Consider the following 22,116-nt stretch of genomic DNA (forward strand, 5'->3'; position numbering starts at 1 on the left):
AATTAGGATTAGCTTCAGTTTTAGGGTAGAGTAAGTGTTAGGGTTAGGGTTAGGGATAGGATTACCGTGAAGTTTCATGTAGTTTTAGTTTAGTTGTCGGTTTCTGGCAGATTTAGGTTTAGGATTAGGTAGGGGTTAGGGTTTTGGGTAGGGTAAGGGTTAGGTTTATGGTGACGATTAGGGTTAGGAGTTAGTATTGGGATTATGGTTATGGTTTGGGTTAGGGTTATGTTTAGGGTTAGAGTTCAGTTAGGGTTGGGGATGGGTTAGAAGTAGGTTTAGGGTTAGCATTAGTTTTAGAGTCATGGTTAGTTCTAGTCGTTAGGATTAGGGTTACTGTTAATTTGAAATTTATGGTTAGGATAATTGTTAGGGTTAGAGTTAGAATTAGTGTTAGGATTAGCTTTAGGTTTAGAGTTAGTTTCAGGGTTAGTGGTAGGGTTATGCTTAGGGTTATGCTTTAGGGTTTGTGTCAGAGTTAAGGTGAGAGACAGGTTAGGGGAAGTGCTTAGGATTAGGGTTACTGTTAGGGCTATGGTAAGGGATAGGTTTAAGTTAGAGTTAAGTTTACGGTTAGGGTTAGGGTTAGGGTTAAGGTTAGGGTTAGGTTTAGCATTAAACTTTGGGTTACAGGTACAGTTATGTTTAGGTTTAGGATAAGAAGTTAGATTTCAGATTAGTGTTAAGGTTACTTTTATGGTTAGGATTAGTTTAGGATTAAGTTTAAGGTTAGGTTTAGCTCAGGGATGGGGTTTGGGTTAGGGATAGGCTTAGCGTTAGGGTTCGGGTTAGTGTTTAGGTTTAGGGTTAAGGTTTACGTTAAGGTTAGGTTTAGCGTTATGTTTAGGTTTAGCATTATGGTTTGGGTTAGGGTTACTGTTATATTTAGGGTTAGGGTTAGATAGGAGGTTAGATTTAGGATTAGTGATAGGGCTAGAATTAGGGTTAGGATTAGTTTAGGGTTATGGTTAAGGTTAGGTTTAGTTCAGAGTTAGGGTTAGGGTTAGGGATACGGTTGGGATTAGGGTTCGGGTTAGTGTTTAGGTTTAGGGTCAAGTTTTGCGTTAGGGTTAGGTTTAGGGTTAGGTTTAGCGTTATGGTTTGGATTAGGGTTACAGTTATTTTTAGGGTTAGAGTTGGATAAGAGTTTAGAGTTAGAATTAGTGTTAGGGTTATGAATAAGGTTAGGATTAGTTTAGGGTTAGGATTATGGTTAGTTTTATTTTAGTGTTAAGGTTAGTTTTAGGGTTAGTGTAAGAGTTTACAATTTGAATTATTTTTCGGGGTTAGGGTTAGAGTTAGGTTTAGGTTTAGGGTTAGGTTTAGATTTAGCGTTATGTTTTCAGTTAGGTTTAAAGTTATTTTTAGAGTGAGGTTTAGTGTAAGAAGTTAAATTTAGGACTAGTGTTAGGGTCAGGATTAGCGTTAGGGGTAGGATTAGTGTTTGGTTTAGGGATAGAGTTAGGTTGAGGGTTAGCTTTAGAATTTGAAGGTAAAGGTTAGGAGTTGAGATTAGGTTGGAATTTAATTAGGATTAGGTGCTTTAGTTTTAGGGTTAGGGTGGAAGTGTTAGAGATTAGGGTTAGGAACAGAGTTAGGTTTAAGTAGGATTATTAACTTTGATTTTAGGATTGGGTTGATGGTGGTGGGTTAGGGTTAGGGTTAGGGTTAGGGTTATGATTTCTGTTAGTGTTCAAGTAAAGTTTAATTTGGGATCGTTTAAGTTTAGGGTAAGTGTTAGGCTTAGGGTAAGGGTGAGGTTTAGCGTTATGGTTTTGGTTAGGGTTACAGTTACGTTTAGGGTGAGAGTTGGGATAAGAGGTATAGTTATGACTTGTATTTATGGTTAGTATTAGAGTTAGTATTGGATTAAGGTTATGGTTAGGTTTAGGTTTATGTTTAGGTTACGGTAATGGTTAAGGATAGTTTTATGTTAGGGTTAGGTTTGGTGTTAGACATTGGGTAAGGGTTAGGTTAGTGTTAGCATTAGGTTTAGCGTTATGTTTTTGGTTCTATTTACCGATATGTTTAGGTTTAGGGTTAGGTTTCAATTTAGGTTTGGGTTAATTTTAGGATTAGATTTAGGTTAAAAGGTTAGAGTTAGGATTAGTGTTAGGGTTAGAATTAGGGTTAGTATTAGTTTAGGGTTAGAGTTAGGATTAGGTTAAGTTTAGGGTTAAATTTAGTGTTAAAATTAGGTGAAGAGTTTAGAGTTAGAAATAGTGTTCATGTTAGGGTTAGGGTTAGTGTTAGGGTTAGAGTTATGGTAATTGTTAAGGTTAGATTTAGGATTAGGATTAGCTTTAGTTTTAAGTTTAGAGTAAGTGTCAGAGCTAGGCTTAGAGATAAAATTACCGTTAGGATTCAAGTAGGTTTCGTTTAGTTTTCGATTTCTGGCATGTTTAAGTGTAGGATTAGGTTGGGATTAAGGTTTTGCTTAGGATAAGTGTTAGGGTTAGGGTTAGGGTTACGTTTAGGGTTAATGGTTGGGTTTGAGATTAGGGTTATGGTTAGTGTTAGCGTTATGTTTAAGGTTACGGTTCGGTTAGGGTTTGGGTAGGGTTATGGTTAGGTTTAGGGTTAGGGTTAGGTTTAGGATTAGGGTTAGGTTTAGTTTAGGGTTATGGTTAAGGTTAGGTTTATGTTAAGGTTATTGTTAGTGTTAGGGTTAGGAATCGGGTTAGGAATATGGTTAGGGTTAAGGTTAGGGTTAGGGTTATTCTTAGTGTAAAATTTAGGTGTAGAGTTAGATTTAGAGTTAGGATTACCTTTAGATTTAGGGTGAGGATCTGGGTTAGGGTTAGTGTTAGGCTTACATTTAAGGTTTGGGTTAGATTTAGATTTAGGATTTGGCTCAGCATGAATTTTAGAGTTAAATTAGGGTTAGGGTTAGGTTTATTTTATCATAATTGTTAGTGTTAGGATTAGGGTTATGGTTAGGATTACGGTTAGCGTTACGGTTAGGTTTAGTGTCATGGTTTGTTTTAAGATTACAGTTAAGTTTAGGGTTAGGGTTAGCATAAGAGTTTAGTGTTAGAATTAGTGTTAGGGTTAGGATTAGTTTAGGGTTTGTGTTAGGGTTAAGTTTTCGTTTAGGGTTATGGTTTGTGTTAGGGTTAGGTTTGGTTTGGTTTAGGGCTATGGTTAGAATTAAAGTTAGGATTAGCTTTAGTTTTAGGGTTAGGATCAGGGTTAGGGTTAATGTTAGGCTTAGGTTAATGTTAGGATAAGTTTTAGTGTTTGAGTTAGGGTTAGTGTTAGGTTTAGGGTGAGAGATTCAGGTCAGGTTTATTGTTAATTTAAAATTTAGTGTTAGGTTTATTGTTAGTCTTAGGGTTAAAAATAGGGTTAAGATTTAGTTTTACTTCAGATTTATGGGTAGGATCAAGGTTATGATTAGGGTTAGGGTTTGGGTAGCTATAGTGTTTTGAGTTTGGTTCGGGTTAGGGTTAGAGTTAGATTTATGTTAGGGTTCGGGGTAGCATTAGGATTAGGTTTAGGTTTAGGGTTAGTGTTAGGGTAAGAGGTTACACATAGCATTAGTGTTAGGGTTAGTGTTAGGGTTAGCGTAGGTTGGGGGTAGAGTTTTGGTAAGGGTTAATTTAGATTTCTGTTTAGGTTAGAGTTAGTACTAGGGTTAAGTTAAATGTTAGGCTTAGGGTTAATGTTAGAGTTGTTGTTAGTGTAAAATTTTGGGTAAGGCTTAGATACAGTGTTAGGATAGGGTCAGGGTTAGGGTTAGGGTTAGGGTAGAGTTAGTGTTAGGGTGGGGTTTAGGTTTAAGTTAGGGATCGGTTTAGGGTTAGAGTTAGGTTAGCATTGAGGCTGGTGTTAGAGTTAGGATTAGCATTAGGTTTAGTGTTATGGTTAAGGTAACGTGTTAAGGTCAGGGTTATTGTTAGTGTATAATTTGGGTTTATGTTTGAAATTAAATTTAAGTTTAGCTTTATTATTAGGGTTAGGATTAGGGTTATCGTTAGTGTTAGATGTAGGGTTTGAATTAGGGTTACAATTATCTTTAATTTAGGTTTAGAGTCAAGGTTAGGGTTAATGTTAGGGTTAAGGTTAGGGTTAAGGTTAGTTTTAGAGTTAGAGTTATGATTGGGGTTATTTTTAGGTTAAGAGTTTAGGGTTAGGGTTATTGTTAGTTTAAAATTTAGTGTAATGTTTATTGATAGAGTTAGAGTTAGAATTTGGGTTAGGGTTAGCATTAGTTTTAGGATTAGATTCAGGGTTATGGTTAGGGTTAGGTTTATGGTTAGGCTTTCGTGTTAGATATAGGGTTATGGTTAGGGTTATGGTGAGAGTTAGAGTTAGGATTACAGTTAGAGTTACTGTAAGAGTTTCGAGTTAGGATAAGTGTTAGTGTTAGAGATAGTTTTAGAGATAGGGTTATCGTTAGGTTTAGGTTAGTTTTAGAGTTAGGGTTAGCGTTAGGTTTAGGGTTATGGTTAGAGTTAGTTTTAGAGTTAATTTAATTTAGGGATATGTTCAGGGGAAGGACTTAGAGTTATGGTTATTATTAGTGTAAAATTTAGGTTTTAGGTTAGAATTGGATTAGATTTAGCTTTATTTTTATGGTTAAGTTCAGAGTTAGGGTTAGTATTAGGGTTAGGGTTACTACAAGGGTTTGGATTAGCTTTAGTTTTAGGGATAGGGTTAGAGGAAAGTGTTAGAGTGAGGGTTACTGTTAGTGTAAAATTTATGATTATGGTTAGAATTAGGGTTAGGATTAGCTTTAGTTTTAGGGATAGCATCAGGGTTAGGGTCAATGATAGGGTTAGAGTTACGGTTTGGGTTTAGGATTAGGGTTAGGGTTAGTGTTTAGAATAGGATTAAGATTAGTATTAGGTTAGGGTGAGGGTTACCGTTAGGGTTCCGTAAGGTGTAAGTTGATGGTTAGGGTTAGGATTTGGGTTAGGTTTAGGTTAGGTTTATGGTTCCGGTTAGGGTTGGGGTTAAGGTTAGGTTTTGTGTTAGGGTTAGTGATAGGGTTATTGTTAGCTTTAAGTTTAAGGTTCGGTTTAGGGTAAGGGGTTCGGTTTAGGGTTATTGTTAGACTAAAATTTATGTTTAGGTTTAGATTCAGGGTTAGGATTAACTTTAGTATTCGGATTAGGAACAGGGTTAGGGTTCATGTTAGTGTTAGGTTTTGAATTAGGGTTATTATAATCTTTAGTTTTAAGGTTACGATCAGGGTTTGGGTAAGGAGTTAGGTTTAGAGTTATTGTTAGTGTATAATTTAAGATTAGGTTTAGAATTACTTTTAGGATAAACTTTAGTTTAGGGTTAGTATCAGGGTTAGGGTTATTGTTAGGGTTAGTTTTAGAATTATTGTTCGCATTTGCTCTATTTTTAAGGTGAGGCTCAGGGTTCGGGTTAATATTTGAGTTAGGGTTATGTTGATGGTTAGTTTTAGACTTAAAGTTATATTTAGGGTTAGGTTTAGGAAAGGGGTTAGGGTTTGGGTTATTGTATGTTCAAAATTTATGGTTAGGGTTACTGTTAGGGTCACGGTTAGAGTTATGGTTAGTATTAGCTTTAGTGTTAAGGTTAGTATCAGGGTTAGGTTTAGGGTTACGGTTACGGTTCTGGATTAAGTTTAGGGTTAGTGTTAGAATAAGGGGTTAGTGTTAGGGTTAGGGTTAGGATTAGGGTTACGGTAAGATGTTAGAGTTATGACTAGGGTTATGGTGAGAGGTTAGAGTTAGGATTTGTATTAGGGTTAGGGTTAGGGTTAGGATAGTTTATGGTTAGAATTATCGTTAGGTTTTGGTTTAGGTTTAGTTTAGAGGTAGGTTTAGGATTAGGGTTAGGGTAAAGAGTTAGAATTAGATTTATTGTTGGGTAAAATTTAAGGTTAGGGTTAGAGTTAGGGGTAGTTTTATCTTTAGTTTTTGGGTAGGTTCAGATTTAGGGTTAGTGTTAGGTTTAGGATTAGATTTAGGGTTAAGTTTAGCTTTAATATTAGGGCTAGAATCCAGGTTAGGGTTAATGTTAAGATTAGGGTTATGTTTATGGTTAGTTTTAACTTTAAAGTAGCATTAGGTTTCAGTTAAGCATAAGGGATTAGTGTCAGCATTAGGGATATGGTTAGGGTTAGGGTTAGCGTAAGCTTAGGTTTAGGGTTATGGTTAGGGTTTGCTTAAGGTTTCTTTTAGAATTAGGTATATGTTTAGGGTTAGGGTTAGGATTAGGTTTAGGTTCGGGTTAGAGTTATGTTTAGGACTAGTGTTAGGGTTTGGCTTAGCTTTAAGTTTAGTGTTAGGGTGAGGATAAGTGTTTAGTAATAGTGTTATTGTTAGTGTAAAATTTAGGGTTAGGTTTAGAATTAGATTTAGGATTACCTTTAGTTTTAATGTTAGGTTCAAGGTGAGGGTGAGTGTTAGAGTTAAGGTTAGGGTGAGGTTTAGGGATAGGGTTAGTGTTAGATTTAGTTTTAGAGTAAAAGTTAGGGTTGGAGTTATGTTTAACGTAAGTTGTCAGGTTTAGGTTTATTGTTACTGTAAAATCTAGTTTTAGGGTTAGTGTTAGTGTTCAGATTAAAATTAGAATTAGGATAGCTTTAGTTTTAGTGTTTGGATCAGTGTTTGGGTTAATGTTAGGGTTAGGGTTATAGTTAGGGTTAGTTTTAGAGTAAAGTTTGGGTTATGATTAGGTTAAGTGTAAGGGTTTGTGGTCAGGGTTATTGTCTGTTTAAAATTTGAGGTTAGGTTATTTTTAGGTTTCGAGTTAGAATTAGGGTTAGGATTAAATTCAAATTTAAGGTTATGATCAGGGATAGGGTTAGTGTTATGGTTAGACTTTAAAGGTAGCGGTTCGGTTAGGGTTACGGGTAGAATTAGGTTTAGGTCAGAGTTTGGATTAGGGTTAGGATAAGAGGTTAGACATAGCATTACCGTTAGGGTTAGTTTTACTGTTAGTGTTAGGTTATGGGTAGTATTATGGTAAGTGTTAGTGTTCGGTTTGGTTTAGGATAGAGTTAGTGTTAGGGTTATGGTTAATGTTAGGGTTATTGTCAGTGTAAAATTTAAGGTAATGGTTAGAAATAGGGTTACGATAAGCTTTAGTTTTAGGGTTAGGTTCAAGGTTAGTGTTAGTGTTGGGTTAGAATTATAATTAGGTTTAGGATTAGCTTTAGTTTAAGGTTATGATCAGGGTTAGCGTTAGGGTTATGATTAGTTTTATTTTAGGGTTAGTTAGGGTGTGACTTAGGATAGGTTTAGAGTTAGGGTTAAGAATAGTGTTAGTTTTAGGCTTAGGGTTAGAGGTAGTTTTAGAGTTAAAGTTAGGGTTAGGGTTAGCTTTAGGTTAAGGGGTTAGGGTCAGGGTATTTGTTAGATTAAAATTTCTATTTTGTGTTATTGATAAGGTTAAGCTTAGAATGAGGTTTAGGATTAACTTTAGTTGTAAGGTTAGAATCAGTGTTAGGATTGGGGTTAGGGTTAAGGTGAGACTTTAGTGTTAGGATTTGTGTTTCTTTTAGAGTTAGTGTTAGGGTTAGGGTTAGGATTACTGTTAAGTTATGGTTTGTGATAAGTTTAAGTTAGGTTATGATTAGCGTTAGGGTTAGGGATGGTGTTAGAGTTAAGGTGGGCTTAAGTTTAGGGGTAGGATTAGGATAATGGGTTAGGGTTCGAGTTATTGTCAGTGTAAATTTTAGCTTTAGGATTGATTTTAGGTTTATTGATAGAATTAGGGTTGGATTAGCTTTAGTTTTAGGGTTAGACTCTGGGTTAGGGTTAGGGATAGGTTTAGGGTTTAGGGTTGGGGTTAGTGTTACAGTTGAGTTTACAATAGGGATCTGCTTGGGGTTAGGGTTAGTTTTAAGGCAAGAGGTAGAGTTCAGATTAGTGTAAGGTTTAGTGTTAGGATTAGGATTAGGTTAGGGGTGGGGTTACCGTTAGGGTTTGCTTAAGGTATTTTAGGGTTAGGTATATGTTTAAGGTTAGGGTTAGAGTTATTGTGTTAGCGATAGAGTTATCCTTAGCTTTAGGTTAGGGTTAGCATAAGGGTTTAAGGATATGGTTATTGTTAGTTAAAATTTAGGGTTAGGGTTAGAATTAGGGTTAGGGTTAGAATTAGGTTTAGGTTCAGCTTTACTTTTAGTGTTAAGGTTAGAGTTAAGGTTAGTGTTAGAGTTAAGTTTAGGATGTCGTTTAATGATAGAGTTAGGATTAGATTTAGTTTTAGAGTGAAAGTTAGGGTTAGGTTTAGATTTAGCGTAAGTGGTCAGGTTTAGGTTTATTGTTAGTGGAAAATATAGGGTTAGAGTTAGTGTTAGTGTTCGGGTTAGAATTAGGGTTAGGATTAACTTTAGGTTTGGTGTTAGGATCAGTGTCCGGGTTAATATTAGGGTTAGTTTTAGAGTTAGGGTTATTTTTAGAGTTAAAGTTCAGGTTAGGGTTTGGTTTAGTGTAATGGGTTATGTTCACTTTATTATTAATTTAAAATATAAGGTTAGGCTATTGTTAGGGAAAGGGCTAGAATTAGGGTTAAGATTAATTTTAGTTTTAAGGTTATGATCAGGGATAGGGTTAGGGTTAATGTTAGTGTTATGGTTAGGCTTTCAAAGCAGGGGTTTGATTAGGGTTAGGGGAAGCGTTAGGTTTAGTTTAGGGTTAGGGTTAGGGTTAGAATAGGGGTTAGGGTTAGGGTAGATGTTAAACATAGCATTAGTCATAGGGTTAGTGTTAGGTTTACGGTTAGGTTATGGTTAGATTTATGGTAAGGATTAGGCTTAGGTTTAGGTTTAGGATAGGGTTAGTGTTAAGGCTAAGGTTAGTGTTAGGGTTAGGGACATCGTTAGGGTTATTGTCAGTGTAAAATTTATGGTAATGTTTAGAAATAGGGTTACAATAAGCTTTAGTTTTAGAGTTAGTTTCAAGGTTAGGGTTAGTGATATGATTAGGGTTAGAAGCAGGTGTAGGATTAATTTTAGTTTTAAAGTTATGATCAGACTTAGGGTTTGGGTTAGGGTTAGCTTTAAGTAAGTTTAGAGTTAGGGTTTAGTATATGTTCGGGTTAGAGTAAGGGTTAAGAATAGGATTAGGCTTATGGTTGGAGTTATTTCTAGAGTTAAACTTCGGTTTAGGGTTACTTTTAGTATAAGTGTTTAGGGTTATTGTTAGATTAAAATTTAGTATTAGTGTTCTTGCTTTGGTTAGGGTTAGAATTAGGTGTAGGATTAACTTTAATTTTAAGGTTAGGATCAGTGTTAGGCTTAGGTTTAGGGTTAGATTTAAATTAGGGTTAGGGTTAGGATTTGGTTTAGTTTCGGGATATCGTTAGAGTTAGGGTTAGTATTAGGGTTAGGTTTAGGATTACAGATAGATTTAGAGTTAAATTTAAGGTTAGTGTGAGGTTTAAGTTTAAGGGTTAAGGTCAGGGTTATTGGTAGTTTAAAATTTATGTTTAAGGTTATTTTTAGGATTATGTTTAGAACTGGGGATAAGATTAACTTTAGTTTTATGGTTAGGAGCTAAGTTAGTGTTAGGGTTAGTTTTAGGGTATCGGAAGGGTTAAGGTTAGGCTTTAGGGTTAGGTTTAGTGTTAGTTTTAGTGTTAGGGTTAGATCATGTTAGGGTTCGAGTTAAGGTAAGTTAGAGATAGGTTAGGGTATGGGTTAGAGTTAGGGTTAGATTTAGTGTTAGGGTTCGCGTTATCGTTAGGATTAGGTTTAGTGTTAGGGTTAAATTTGGTTTAATTTTAGGGTAAAATGTTAGAGTTGGATTAGTGTTAGTGTTAGGGTTAGAGTGATGGTTAGGATTAGGCTTAGGGTTAGGTTAGGGTTAGGTTTAGGTTATGTTAGGATTAGGGTTAGGGTCAGCGTTTGTGTTAGGTTTAAGGTTAGCCTTAGGTTTAGGGTTAGGGTTAGGATAAGGGGTTAGGGTTAGAGTTACTGTTAGTGTAAAATTTAGGGTTAGGATCAGTATTAGGGTTTGGAATAGAATTAGTGTTTGGATTAGATTAGTTTTAAGGTTAAAGTCAGGGTTATGGTTAGTTTTAGGCTTAGGATTTAGGGTTAGGGTAAGGTTTATTTAGGGTTCAGAATTTGGTTAGAGATAGGATTAGGGTTACGGTTTGGGTTAGGGTTAGGGTAAGAGATTAGAGTTAGAGTTAGTGTTACTGTTAGGGTTAGGGTTAGAGATAGGTTAGGGTATGGGTTAGGGTTAGGGTTAGGTTTAGTGTTAGGGTTCGAGTTATCGTTAGGATTAGGTTTAGCTTTAGGGTTGAATTTGTTTTTAAGGATAGAGTTAGAGTTAGGATTAGAGTTAGTGTTAGGGTTATGGTTAGGATTAGCATTAGTTTTTCTGTTAGGATCAGTTTCCAGGTTAATGTTAGTGTTATGGCTAGAGTTAGGGTTAGTTTTAGAGTTAAAGTTCGGGTAATCATTAGGGTAAGTGTATAGGGTTATGGTCCGAGTTATTGTTAGTTTAAAATTTAAGATTAGATTTTTGTTAGAGTTCAAATTAGAATCAGGGTTAGTATTAATTTCAGTTTTAAGGTTATGATCAGGGATAGGATTAGGGTTAGGGTTAGTGTTATGGTTAGATTTTAAATGTAGCGGTTAGGTTAGAGTGGGGGTAGAATTAGATTTAGGTTAGGGTTCAGGTTAGGGTTAGGGTTGGGTTTAGGATTAGGCTAAGAGATTATCATTGCATTAGTGTTAGGGTTAGTCTTACTATTAGTGTTAGGTTATGGGTAGATTCATGGTAATTGGTAGTGTTAGGGTTAGGTTTATGATAGGGTTAGTGTTAGGGTTAAGGCTAATGTTGGGATTATTGTCGGTGTAAAATTTAAGGTAATGGTTAGAAATAGGGTTACAATAAGCTTTAGTTTTAGGGTTGGATTCAAGGTTAGGATTAGTTTTGGGTTAGGGTTAGAATTAGGTTTAGGATTAGCTTTAGTTTAAGGTTATGATCAGGGTTAGCATTAGGGTTATGGTTAGTTTTTATTTAATGTTAGAGTTAGGGTGTGACTTAGGATAGGATTAGAGTTAGGGTTAAGAATAGTGTTAGGGTTAGGCTTAGGGTTAGAGATAGTTTTAGAGTTAAAGTTAGGGTTAGGGTTAGCTTTAGGTTAAGGGATTAGGGTCAGGGTATTTGTTACATTAAAATTTCTATTTTGTGTTATTGTTAAGGTTAAGGTTAGGATGAGGATGAGGATTAACTTTAGTTTTAATGTTAGGATCAGTTTTAGTGTTAGGGTTAGTGTTAGGGTTAGGGTGAGTCTTTAGTGTTAGGGTTTGTGTTTCTTTTAGAGTTAGTGTTAGGGTTAGGTTTGGGTTTAAGGATAGGGCTAGAGTTAGGATTAGGGTTAGTTTTAGTGTTAGGGTTAGAATTAGGTTTAGGATTAGCTTTAGTTTTGGGGTTAGGTTCAGGATTATGGATAATTTTAGGGTTAGGTTTAGAGTTAGTTTTAGAGTTAATGTTAGGGTTAAGGTTAGGGTAAGGGGTTAGGGTTAGTGTTATTGTAAGTTCAAAATTTAGGGTTAGGGTTATCATTACAGTAAGGGTTAGAATTAGGGTTAGAGTAAGAAGTTAGAGTTAGGTTTAGCGATAATGTTAGGGTTAGGGTTATTTTTAAGTTAGGATTAGGGTAAGGTTTACGTTGGGGTTGAAGTTAGGTTTAGGGTTAGTGATAGGGTTAGCCTTAGGTTTAGGTTTTTGGTTAGGGCAAGAGCTTAGAGATGAGATTAGTGTTAGGGTAAGGTTTAGGGATAGGGTAAGGTTATGGTAAAGGTTAGGGTTACTTTAGTTTAAGGTTAGGGTTAGGATTAAGGTTAGTGTTAGGATTAGGATTAGAGTTATTTTTAGAGTTAAAGTTGGGTTTTAAGTTTTGGGATAGTGTTAGTTTTAGAGTTAAATTTAGGGTTAGGGTCAAATTTAGTGTATGGTGTGAGGATTACGGTCATTGTCAGTTTATATCTTAGGGTTAGAAATATTGTTAGTGTTAGTGTTAAAATTACGTTTAGAATTAGCTTTTTCTTAGGGTTTGGATCAGGGTTAATGTTAGTTTAGAATAGGGTTAGATTTAGGTTAGAACAAGGCATTAGATTTAGGGTTAGGGTAGACTGTAGTATTACATTAGTGTTAGTGATAGTGTTAGGCTTAGGGTTAGAATTACTTTTAGAGTTAAAGTTAGGGTTAGTGTTAGGTTTAGGTAAGTGATTAGGGTTCGGGGTATTATTAGTTCAAAATTTAGGGTTAGAATAATTGTAAGGTTTAGGTTTAGGTTTAAATTAGATTTAGGGTTAGGTTTAGGTTAGGGTTAGATTTATGGTTAGGATTAGAGTTAGGGTTAGGGTTAGTGTTAAATTAGTGTAAAATTTAGGATTAATATTAGGGTAAGAAATAGGGTTATAATTAGGTTTAGGATTAGCTTTAGTTTCAGGTTTAGGGTCAGGTTTAGGTTTCGGTTTAGGAAAGAGAATACTGTCAGGATTCAAGTTAGGTTTAGTTTAGGGGTAGGTTTATGCTTTGGATTAGGTTTAGGGTTTAGTGTTATGTTTAGGGTTAGGGTTAGGTTTAGTGTTAGTGGTAGGGTTAGCGTTACTGTTAAGTTTAACATTAATTTTACGGTTAGTATTAGGGTATGGGTTTAGAGTTTGACTTATTCTTAGTGTAAATTTAGGGTTATAGTTAGAATTAGGGTTAGGATTAACTTTAGATTTAGGGTTAGGTCTGGTTTCGGTTAGGTTAGGGTTACTTTTAAGATTTCAGTTAGATTTAGGGTTAGGTTTAGGGTTAGAGTTAGTTTTACCATTAAATTAGTGTTTGGTTTAGATTTAGAGTCAGGGGTTAAGGATTGGTTTATTGTTAGTGTAAAATTAGTGTTAGGGTTAGGGTAAGAGGTTAGAGTTAGTTTTAGTTTTAGCGTTGGGGTTAGAGTTAGGCTTAAGTTAAGGTTAAGGTTAGGGTCAGGATTAAGGTTAGGGTTTAGCGTTAAGTTTACTGTTAGCCTTAGGGTTATGGTTAGGGTTAGGTTTACTGTAACGGTTAAGGTTAGGGTTAGAGTAGTATAAGACTTTAGATTTAGGTTAGTGTTAGGGTTAGTGTAACGTTAGGGTTACATTAAGGTTAGGGTTAGGGTTAGGGTTAGGTTTAGGTTTTGGTTAGGTTAAAAATTAGAATTGGGGTTAGAATTTAGGATTTTGGTTAAGGTTAGGGTTAGGGTTTAGGATTAGTTTTAAGGTTAGGGTTGGTATTAGGGTTAGATGTACTCTTAGTGTTAAGTTTAGCATTAGGTATATGGGTTTAATGTTCGAGTTATTGTTAGTGTAAATTTAGGGTTAGGGTTAGTGTTAAGGTTAGGATTAGGGTTTGTGTTTCTGTTAGGGTTAGGGATAGGGTTACTAATAGGTATAATATTAGCGTTAGGTTTATGGTTAGTTTAGGTTATGGGGTTAGTGTTAAGGGTATTCGTAGTGTAAAGTTTAGGGTTACGGTTAGAATTAGTTTTAGGATTAGCTTTAGATTTAGCGTTATGATCTGGGTTAAGGTTAGTGTTAGGGTTATGTTTAAAATTAGAGTTAGATTTAGGGATAGCATTAGGTTTAGAGATAGTTTTAGAGTTAAATTAGGGTTAGTGTTAGGTTTGGGGTCAGGATTTCAGGTTAGGGTTATTTTTAGTGTAAAATTTGGGGTTAGGCTTAGGGTAAGAGTTTAGAGTTAGTTTAACTGTTAGTGTTGGGGTTAGAGTTACGGTTACGATAAGGTTAGTGTTATGGTTAGGGTTAGGGTTAGGATTAGGATTTAGTGTTAGGGTTAGGGTTAGTGTTAGGGTTAGGGTTAGTGTTACTGTAAGGTTAAAGTTAGAGTTAGGGTTATTGTAAGAGTTTAGTGTTAGGATTAGGGTTTGGTTCAGTGTTAGGGTTAGGCTTAGTTTAAGGTTAGGGTTACATTTAGGGTTAGGTTTAGGCTTAGTGTTAGGGTTAGGTTTAGTGTAAGTGTTAAGTTTAGTCTTAGGGTTAGGGTTAGTGTTAAGCTTAGGATTAGGGCTAGGGCTAGCCTTCGGTTTAGGGTATGGGGTTAGTGTTAGTGTAAGTGTTAGGGTTTGGGTTACGGTTCGTGGTTAGGTTTAATGTTAGGTTTAGAGTTATTGTAACTGTTACGGTTAAGTTAGTATAGGGGTCGGGTTAGTGTTAGGGTACGAAGTTAGAGTTCAGTTTATTCTTAGTGTAAAATTTAGGATTAGAGTCAGAACTAGATTTACGATTAGCTTTAGATTTAGGGTTAGGATCTGGATTGGTTTAGTGTTAGTGTTAGGGTTAGTTTAAGGTTTCGGTTAGATCTAGGGTTAGAGTTAGGGTTAGAGGTAGTTTTAGAGTTAAATTAGGGTTAAGGTTAGATTGAGGGACAGGGTTAAGGTTAGGGATATTGTAAGTGTAAATTTTAGGTTTAGTTTTAGGTTTAGGGTTAGTTTTAGCGTTATGGTTTGTGTTAGGGTTACAGTTATGTTTGGGGTTAGGGTTAGGGTAAGAGTTTAGAATTAGGATTAATGTTAAGTTTAGGGTTACGGTCATTGTTAGCGTTAGGTTTAGACTTACGTTTAGGGTTAGAGTTAGGGTTTCGGATAGGTTTATCGTTATGCTTTGGGATAGGATTAGGGTTAGGGTTAGTGTTAGGTTTAGTGTTGTTGTTTGTGTTAGAGTTACAGTTATGTTTAGGGTTAGGTTTAGGATAAGATGTTAGAGTTAGGATGAGTGTTAGAGTTAGAAGTAGGGTTAGGATTAGTTTAGGGTTAGAGTTAGGGTTAGAGTTAGGGTTAGGTTTAGGTTAGGGTTAACGTTAGGTTTAGGGTTAGGTTTAGTTTTACTGTTATGATTAAGATTAGTGTTAGGTTTAGAGTTAGGGTTAGGATGTGGGGTTAGGCTTCGGGTTAGAGTTAGGGTTAGGGTTAGGATTGTGGTTTAGGGTTAGGTTTAGGGTTAGGGTTATGGTTACTGTTAGGGTTAAGTTTAGCATAAGGTTAGGGTTATGGTTATGTTTAGGCTTTTTGTTAGCGTTACCATATGGAGTTAGATTTCAGGTCATTCTCAGTGTAATTTTATGATTAGAGTAAAATTAGGGTTAGGATTAGCATTAGATTTAGGGTTAGGTTTAGGCTTAGAGTTAGTTTTAGTGTGAAATTAGGGTTATGGTTAGTTTAGGGTCAGGGCTTAAGGTTAGGCTATGGTTATTGTAAAATTAAGGTTTAGGTTTAGTTTTAGCATTATGTTTGGGTTAGGAATACTGTTATGTTTAAGGCTAGGGTTAGAATAAGAGGTTAGAGTTTGTATTAATGATAGTGTCACAAGTAGGGTTAGGAGTAGTTTAGATTTATGGTCAGGGTTAGGTTTACGTTAGGTTTAAGGTCAGGGTTAGATTTAGGGTAAGAGTTTAGACTTAGGTTTAGGTTTAGGGTTAGGGCTATGATTTCATTTAGCGTTATGTTTTGTGTTATGTTTATCGTTATGTTTAAGGTTAGGGATAGAATAAGATGTTAGATTTAGGATTAGTATTAGAATTAGAATAAGGGATAGGATTAGTTGAGGGTTGGTGTTAGAGTTCGGTTTAGGTTATTGTTAGGGATACGGTTAGTGTTAGGGTTAAGGTTAGAGTTGCTGCTATGGTTAAGGATAGGGTTAGGGTTAGGGTTACTGTTATGGTTAAGGATAGGGTTAGGATTAGGGTTAAGGTTAGTGTTAGTTTTAGAGTTAAATTACTGGTAGGGTTAAGTTTAGGGTCAGAAGTTAATGTTATGGTTATTGATACTGTAAAGTTTAGAGTTAGGGATAGTTTCAGGGTTAGAGTTAGGGTTAGGTTTAGGGTTTAGGGTTAGGGTTGTTTTTAGGCTTAGGGTTAGTGTTATGGTTAGGGTCAGAATTAGTGTTATGTTTAGCGTTATGTTTTGGGTTAGTTTTAGTTATATTTCGGGTTAGGGTTAGAGTAAGAGGTTAGAATTAAAATTAGCATTAGGGTTAGTATTAGGGTTAGGAGTAGTTTAGGGTTATGGTTAGGGTTAGTTTTGAGGTTAAGGTTAGGATTAGGCTTAGGGTTTGGTTTAGGGTTAAGGTTTAGGGTAGGGTTAGGGTTAGTGTTAGGTTTAGGGTTCAGGTTACTTTTGGGAATAAGGTTAGCTTTAGGTTTATGGTCAGGTTTAGTGTATGGGATTATGGTTAGGGTTAGTGTTAGGGTTAGCATTAGAATAAGATTCAGTTTAGGATTATGTTTAGAGTTGGATTTATGGTTAGGATAGGGTTAAGGCTAGGGTTAGGAGAGGAGTTTAGAATTAGGATTAATTTTAGCGTTAGGGTTAGGAGTAGTGATCAGTTAGAGTTAAGTTTATGATTAGAGTTAGGGTTAAAGTTTAGTGTTAAATTTTAGGGTTAGGGTATGAGGTTAGTGTTAGGGTTATTCTTAGTGTAATATTTATGGTTAGGGTTAGAATTAGTGTGAGGATTAGCTTTAGACTTAGGTTTCGGATCTCGGTTAGGGTTAGTGTTTGTTTTAACTTTAAGTTTTGGATTATATTTTGTGTTAGGGTTTGGATTAGAGTTCGTTTTAGAGCTAAATTAGGATTAGGGTTAGTTTTATGGTCAGGGGTTAAGTTTAGGGTTATTCTTAGTGTAAAATTTAGCGCTATGTTTTTGGTTAGGGTTACAGATATGTTTATGGTTAGGGTTAGGGTAAGAGGTTAGAATTTGGATTAGTGTTAGGGTTAGGATTATGGTTAGTAATAGATTCGGGTTAGGTTTAGGTTAGGATTAAAGTTAGGGTTAAGGTTAGAGTAAGACTTTAGAGTTCGTATTAGTGTTAGTGTTAGAATTAAGGTTTAGTTAGGGTTACGGTTATCATTAGGGTTAGTTTTATGTTTCGGATTAGTTTTAGGGTTAGGTTTAGAATTAGGATTAGGTTTAGCTTTATTTTTTTGTTTAGGGTTAGGGATAGAGTTGGAATTAGGGTCAGGTTAGGGTTAGGATTATGTTTCCGGTTAGGGTTAGGGATAGTATTACCGTTAGGGTTCATGTAAGATTTAGTTTAGGAGTCAGTTTATGGTCAGGGTTAAGGTTAGCTTTAGCTTTAGATTAGGGTTAAGGGTAGGGTTAAAGTAAGATTTAGGGGTAGGGTTAGGTGAGAGTTAAGGTTAGGGTTAGTGTTAGGGTAAGAGATTAGTATTAGGATTAGTTTTAGGGTTAGGGTGAAGTGTAGAGTGAGGTTAGTGTTACGGTTATGGTTAGAGTTAAGGTTAAGGTTTAGGGTTAATGTATTGGGATAGTGTTAGGGTCATTCCTAGTGTAAAATATAGGATTAGGGTTAGAATTAGGGTTAGGATTAGCTTTAGATTTAGAGTTTGGATCTGGGTTAGGGTTAGTGTTAGAGTTACGTTTAATGTTATGTTTAGATTTAGGGTTAGGGTTATCTTTAGAGTTAGTTTTAGAGTTAAATTAGGGTTAGGGTTAGGTTTAGGGTTAGCGGTTAAATTTATGGGTATCATTAGTTTAAAATTTGGGCTAGGATTATGGTTAGGCTTAGGTATAGGGTTTACGGTTAGGGTTTGTGTTAGGCTTATGGTTAGGATTAGGATTTCGTTTAGGGTTAGGTTAAGGGATACAGTTAGGTTTAGTGTTAGCGTTTGGATTAGGGTTAGGGTTAGGGTTAGTATTAGGATTAGGATTAGTTTTCGTTTTAGGGATAGGGTAAGTGTTAGTATTAGGGTTAGGGATAGTATTACCATTAGGATTAAAGTACGGTTTAGTTTTGTGTTCGATTTATGTTTAGGATCAGCGTTAGTTTTAGGTTGGTGTTAGGGTTTGGCTAGGTTTAGGGTTAAGGCTAGGCTATGGTTGGTGTTATGGTTTAGGATTGGTGTTAGTGTTAGGGTTATGGTTATGGTTGGGGTTCATTAGGTTATGGTTAGGGTGTGGGTTATATTTAGGGTAGTTTTAGAGTTAGGGTTAGTTTAGGTTTAGGATTTAGGTTACGGTAATGGATTACAGTTATAGTTATTGTTAGTGTAAACTTTAGGGTTAAGGTTAATGTTAGTGTTAGAGTTAGTAATAGGTTTAGGTTTAGATTTAGTTTTAGGGTGAGGGTTAGGGTTAGTGTTAGGGGTTTAGGTTTAGTATTAGTGTCAGGTATAGAATTATGGTTAAGGTTACGGTTATTGTTATGGTTATGGTTAGGGTTAGGGTTAGGGTTATGGCTAGTATGATGGTTAGTGTTGAAGTTTGAGTTAGGTTTAGGTTTAGGGTTAAGGGTTTGGGTTAGATTTATTGTTAGTTGAAAATTTTGACAATGAGTTATTGTTAGATTTAGAGTTAGAATTAGTGTTAGGATTAGCTTTAGTTTTCAGGTTAGCATCGGGTTAAAGTTAGTGTTACTGTTAGGCTTTATTGTTACAGTTAGAGCTAGGGTAAGGGTTACTGTTATGGTAAGGGTTTTGCGTTCGGGTTAGAGTTTCACTAGGGTTAGGGTTAGGGTAATAGGTTGGAGTTTGTATTAGTTTTATGTTTAGAGATGGGTTTAGGGTTAGGTTAGGTTTAAGGTTACCGTTAGGTCAGGTGAATATTATGATTAGGCTTAGCTTTAAGTTTAGGGTTAGGGTTAACTTAAGGGTTTAAGGTTAGTGTCATTGGTAGTGTAAAATTTATGATTAGCATTAGAATTAGATTTAGGATTAGCTTTAGTTTTAGTGTTAGGATCGGGTTTACAGTTTGTGTTAGAGTTAAGGTTAGGGTTAGAGTTAGAGTTAGGGTTAGGGTTAGGTTTGGAGTAAAAGCTTTGTTTAGGATTAGCTCTAGGGTAAGGCATCAATTTTAGGTTTATTTTTAGTGTAAAATTTAGAGTTAGGGTTAGTGTTAATGTTCGGGTTAGAATTAGTTTTTGATTAACTTTAGTTTTAGTGTTAGGATCAGTATTAGGGTTAGGGTGAGGGTTAGGGTATGTATTAGACTTAAAATTGCACTTAGGGTTTTGGATAAGGGGTTACGGTTAGTTTTATTGTGTGTTTAAAATTTTGCGTTAGTGTTACAATTAGGGTTAGGGATTAAATTTAGATTTAAGGTTATGGTTAGGGTTAGAATAATGGCTTAGGTTTAGGGATATTCTTAGTGTAAAATTTAGGTTTAGGGTTATATTTAGGTTTAAGATTGGCTTCAGTTTTAGTGTTAGGATCAGATTTATGGTTAGTGTTAGAGTTAACGTTCGAGTGAATTTAGAGTTAGAATTAATTTTATAGTAAAAGTTGGGGATAGGGTTAGGTTTCCCTTAAGTGGTCACATTTAGTTTTGCTGTCCGTATAAAAATTAGGTGTAGGGTTAGTGTTAGTGTTTGTCTTAGAATTAGGGTTAGCATTTGCTTTAGTTTGAGTGATAGGATCAGATTTAGGGTTAAAGTTATGGTTAGAGTTATGGTTACTGTAAGCTATAGGTTTATGGTTAGGTTTAGAGTTAGGATTACATTTAGTTTTAGGGTTAGGATCAGGTTTATGGTTAGTTTTAGGGTTAAGGTTAAGATTAGTGTTAGTTTTAGAGTTAAATTTAGGGTCAGGGTTAGGTTTAGGGTAAAAGGGTAGACTTAAGGTTATTGTTAGTGTAAACTTAGGGTTAAGGTTAGTGTTAGGTTTAGGGTTAGCTTTAGATATAGATTTAGGATCAAGGTTTGGGTTAGGGTTCATATTAGGGTTAGGGTTTAGTGTTAGGGATAGTGTAAGGGTTAAATTAAGGGGGTAGGTTTAGGCTAGGAGTTAGGTTTGTGTTAGGGTCAGATTTAGGGTTAGTGTAAGTGGTTAGAGTTAGGATTAGTGTTAGTGTTAGGGTTAGGGTTTAGGGTTAGGGATTGTGTTAGGTTTAGGATTTGGATTAGGGTTAGGGTTAAGGATAGGGTTAAGGTTAGTGTTAGGGTTAGGATTAGGGTCAGGGTTAGGGTTAGTATTAGGATTAGGATTACCTTTAGTTTTAGGGATAGGGTAAGTGTTAGCATTAGGGTTAGAGATAGGATTACTTTTAGGGTTAAAATACGGTTTAGTATTGTGTTCGGTTTATGGTTATAATCACGGTGAGTTTTAGGTTCGTGTTATGTTTGGCTAGGTTTAGAGTTAAGCTTAGGGTACGGTTAGTGTTATCGGTTAGGACTGAGGTTAGGGTAAGGGTTAGGGTTAGGGTTGGGTTAGGTTACGTTTAGGGTTAGGGTTATATTTAGGATAATTTTAGGTTTAGGGTTAGTTTTGGTTTAGAATTAAGGTTACGGTAATGGATTACAGTTATTGTTATTGTTAGTGTAAACTTTAGAGTTAGGGTTAATGTTAAGGTTAGGGTTAGGTTTAGGTTTAGGAATAGATTTAGTTTTACGGTTAAGTTCAAGCTTAGGGTTAAGGTTAGTGTTAGGCGTTTAGGGTTAGTCATAGGGTTAGGGATAGGAAATAGTCTCTTGTAAGAATTATGGTTAGGTTTATGGTTATTGTTCGGGTTAGGGTTAGGATTAGAATTAGGATTAGGTTACCTTCAGGGTTCAAGTAAGGTTTAGTTTTGGGTCAGTTAAGGTTATCGTTAGGTTAAGCGTTATAGTTTGGGTTAGGGTTACAGGTATGTTTAGTGTGACGTATAGGATTAAGAGGAAATATTTAGGATTAGGATTTAGGGTTAAGGTTAGTATTAGGTGTGGATTAAGGTTATGGTTAGGGTTAGTTTTATCTTTAGGTTAGGGTAAGGGTTAGACATAGGTTTAGTTTAGAGGTAGGGTTGGTGTTAGGCATTGCGTTAAGGTTAGTTTTACGGTTAGGGTTAGAGGTATCATTAGCTTTAGCGTTATGGTTTGGGTTAGAATTAGGGTTACGGTTAGGGTAGGAGTTTAGAGTTAGGATTAGTATTAAGGTTAGGATTAGGGTTAGGATTAGGTTAAGGTTATGGTTAAGGTTAGGTTTACGTTAGGGTTAGGGCTAGGGTTCAGGGTTAGTAGTGTCAGGGGTAGGTTTCGCATTATGGTTTCATTTAGGTTTACAGTTATGTTTAGGTTTAGGGTTATGGCAAAAGTTTAGAGTTAGGATTAGTGTTAGGTTTAGGGTTAGCGTTAAGTTAAAGTTAGGTTTAGGTTAGGGTTAGTGTTACTGTTAGGATTAAGGCTGGCATTACGTTTATGGTCGTCGGGTTAGGATATGGGTTTAGGGTTAGAGTTATTCTTAGTGTAAAATTAAGTGTTAGGTTCAGAATTAGGTTTAGGATTAGCTTTAGATTTAGGGTTAAGATCTGGGTTAGGTTTAGTGTTATGGTTACGTTTATGGTTTGGGTTCGATGTAGGGTTGGGTTTAGGGTTAGATTAATTTTAGGACTAAATTAGGATTAGGCCTAAGTTTAGGATCAGGCGTTAAGTTTAGGGTTATTCAAGTGTAAAATTTAGGGTTACCGTTAGGGTTAGGGTTAGAGTTAGGTTTGTTTTAGGGTTACAGTTGGTGTTAGTTGTAGGGTTAGGGATAGGGTTAGGGTTAAGTTAGGGCTAGAGTTTAGGTTAGGGTTAGCATTATGCTTAGGGTTAGTGTTGGTTTTAGAGTTAGGGTTACTGTTAAGGTTAAGGTTCACATTTGTTTCATGGTTCAGGTTAGGTTATGTGGTTAGAGTTGGGATTATTCTTAGTGTAAAATTTATTTTTAGGCTTAGAATTAGGGTTAGAATTAGCTTTAGATATAGGGTTAGGATCTCTGCTAGTGTTAGTGATAGTGTTATGTTTAAAGTTAGGGTAGATGGAGGCTTAAGGATGGGTTAGAGTTAGTTTTAGACTTAAATTAGGGTTAGGGTTAGGATTAGTGTCAGTGGTTAAGTTTACGGTTATTGTTAGTGTAAAATTTAGGGTTATGTTTAGAAATAGGGTTAGAGTTAGGGTTAGCGTAAGGGTTTGAGTTAGGTTTAGGTTTAGGTTTAGGTTTTGGGTTAGGGTCTGGTTAGGGTTAGGGATTAAGTTTTGGGTTAGAATTATGGTTAGGGTTAGGTTTAGGATTAGGGCATGATTGTGGTTAGGGTTATAGTTAGGGTTAGGATTTGGGTTAGGTTTAGTGTTAGGGATACATTTAAAGTTTGGGTTATATTTAGGGTTAGTTTTAGAGTCAGAGTTAGTTTTACAATTTAATTATGGTTAGGCT

The 22,116-nt window shown here is 35.7% G+C and overlaps 1 long non-coding RNA gene across 1 annotated transcript; it reads left to right on the forward strand.

Moving 5' to 3' along the window:
* The first annotated feature begins 406 nt into the window (after nucleotides 1–406).
* LOC120617089 (uncharacterized) lies at nucleotides 407–21,275 on the forward strand. Its single transcript, XR_005656769.1, has 3 exons — nucleotides 407–420; nucleotides 4,910–4,921; nucleotides 20,169–21,275. It is a non-coding gene; the product is annotated as an uncharacterized LOC120617089 (long non-coding RNA).
* The last annotated feature ends 841 nt before the right edge of the window (nucleotides 21,276–22,116 follow it).

This window comes from Pteropus medius, unplaced genomic scaffold (genome assembly GCF_902729225.1).
Source record: "Pteropus medius unplaced genomic scaffold, Ma_sr-lr_union100, whole genome shotgun sequence".
Classification (NCBI taxonomy): domain Eukaryota; kingdom Metazoa; phylum Chordata; class Mammalia; order Chiroptera; family Pteropodidae; genus Pteropus; species Pteropus medius.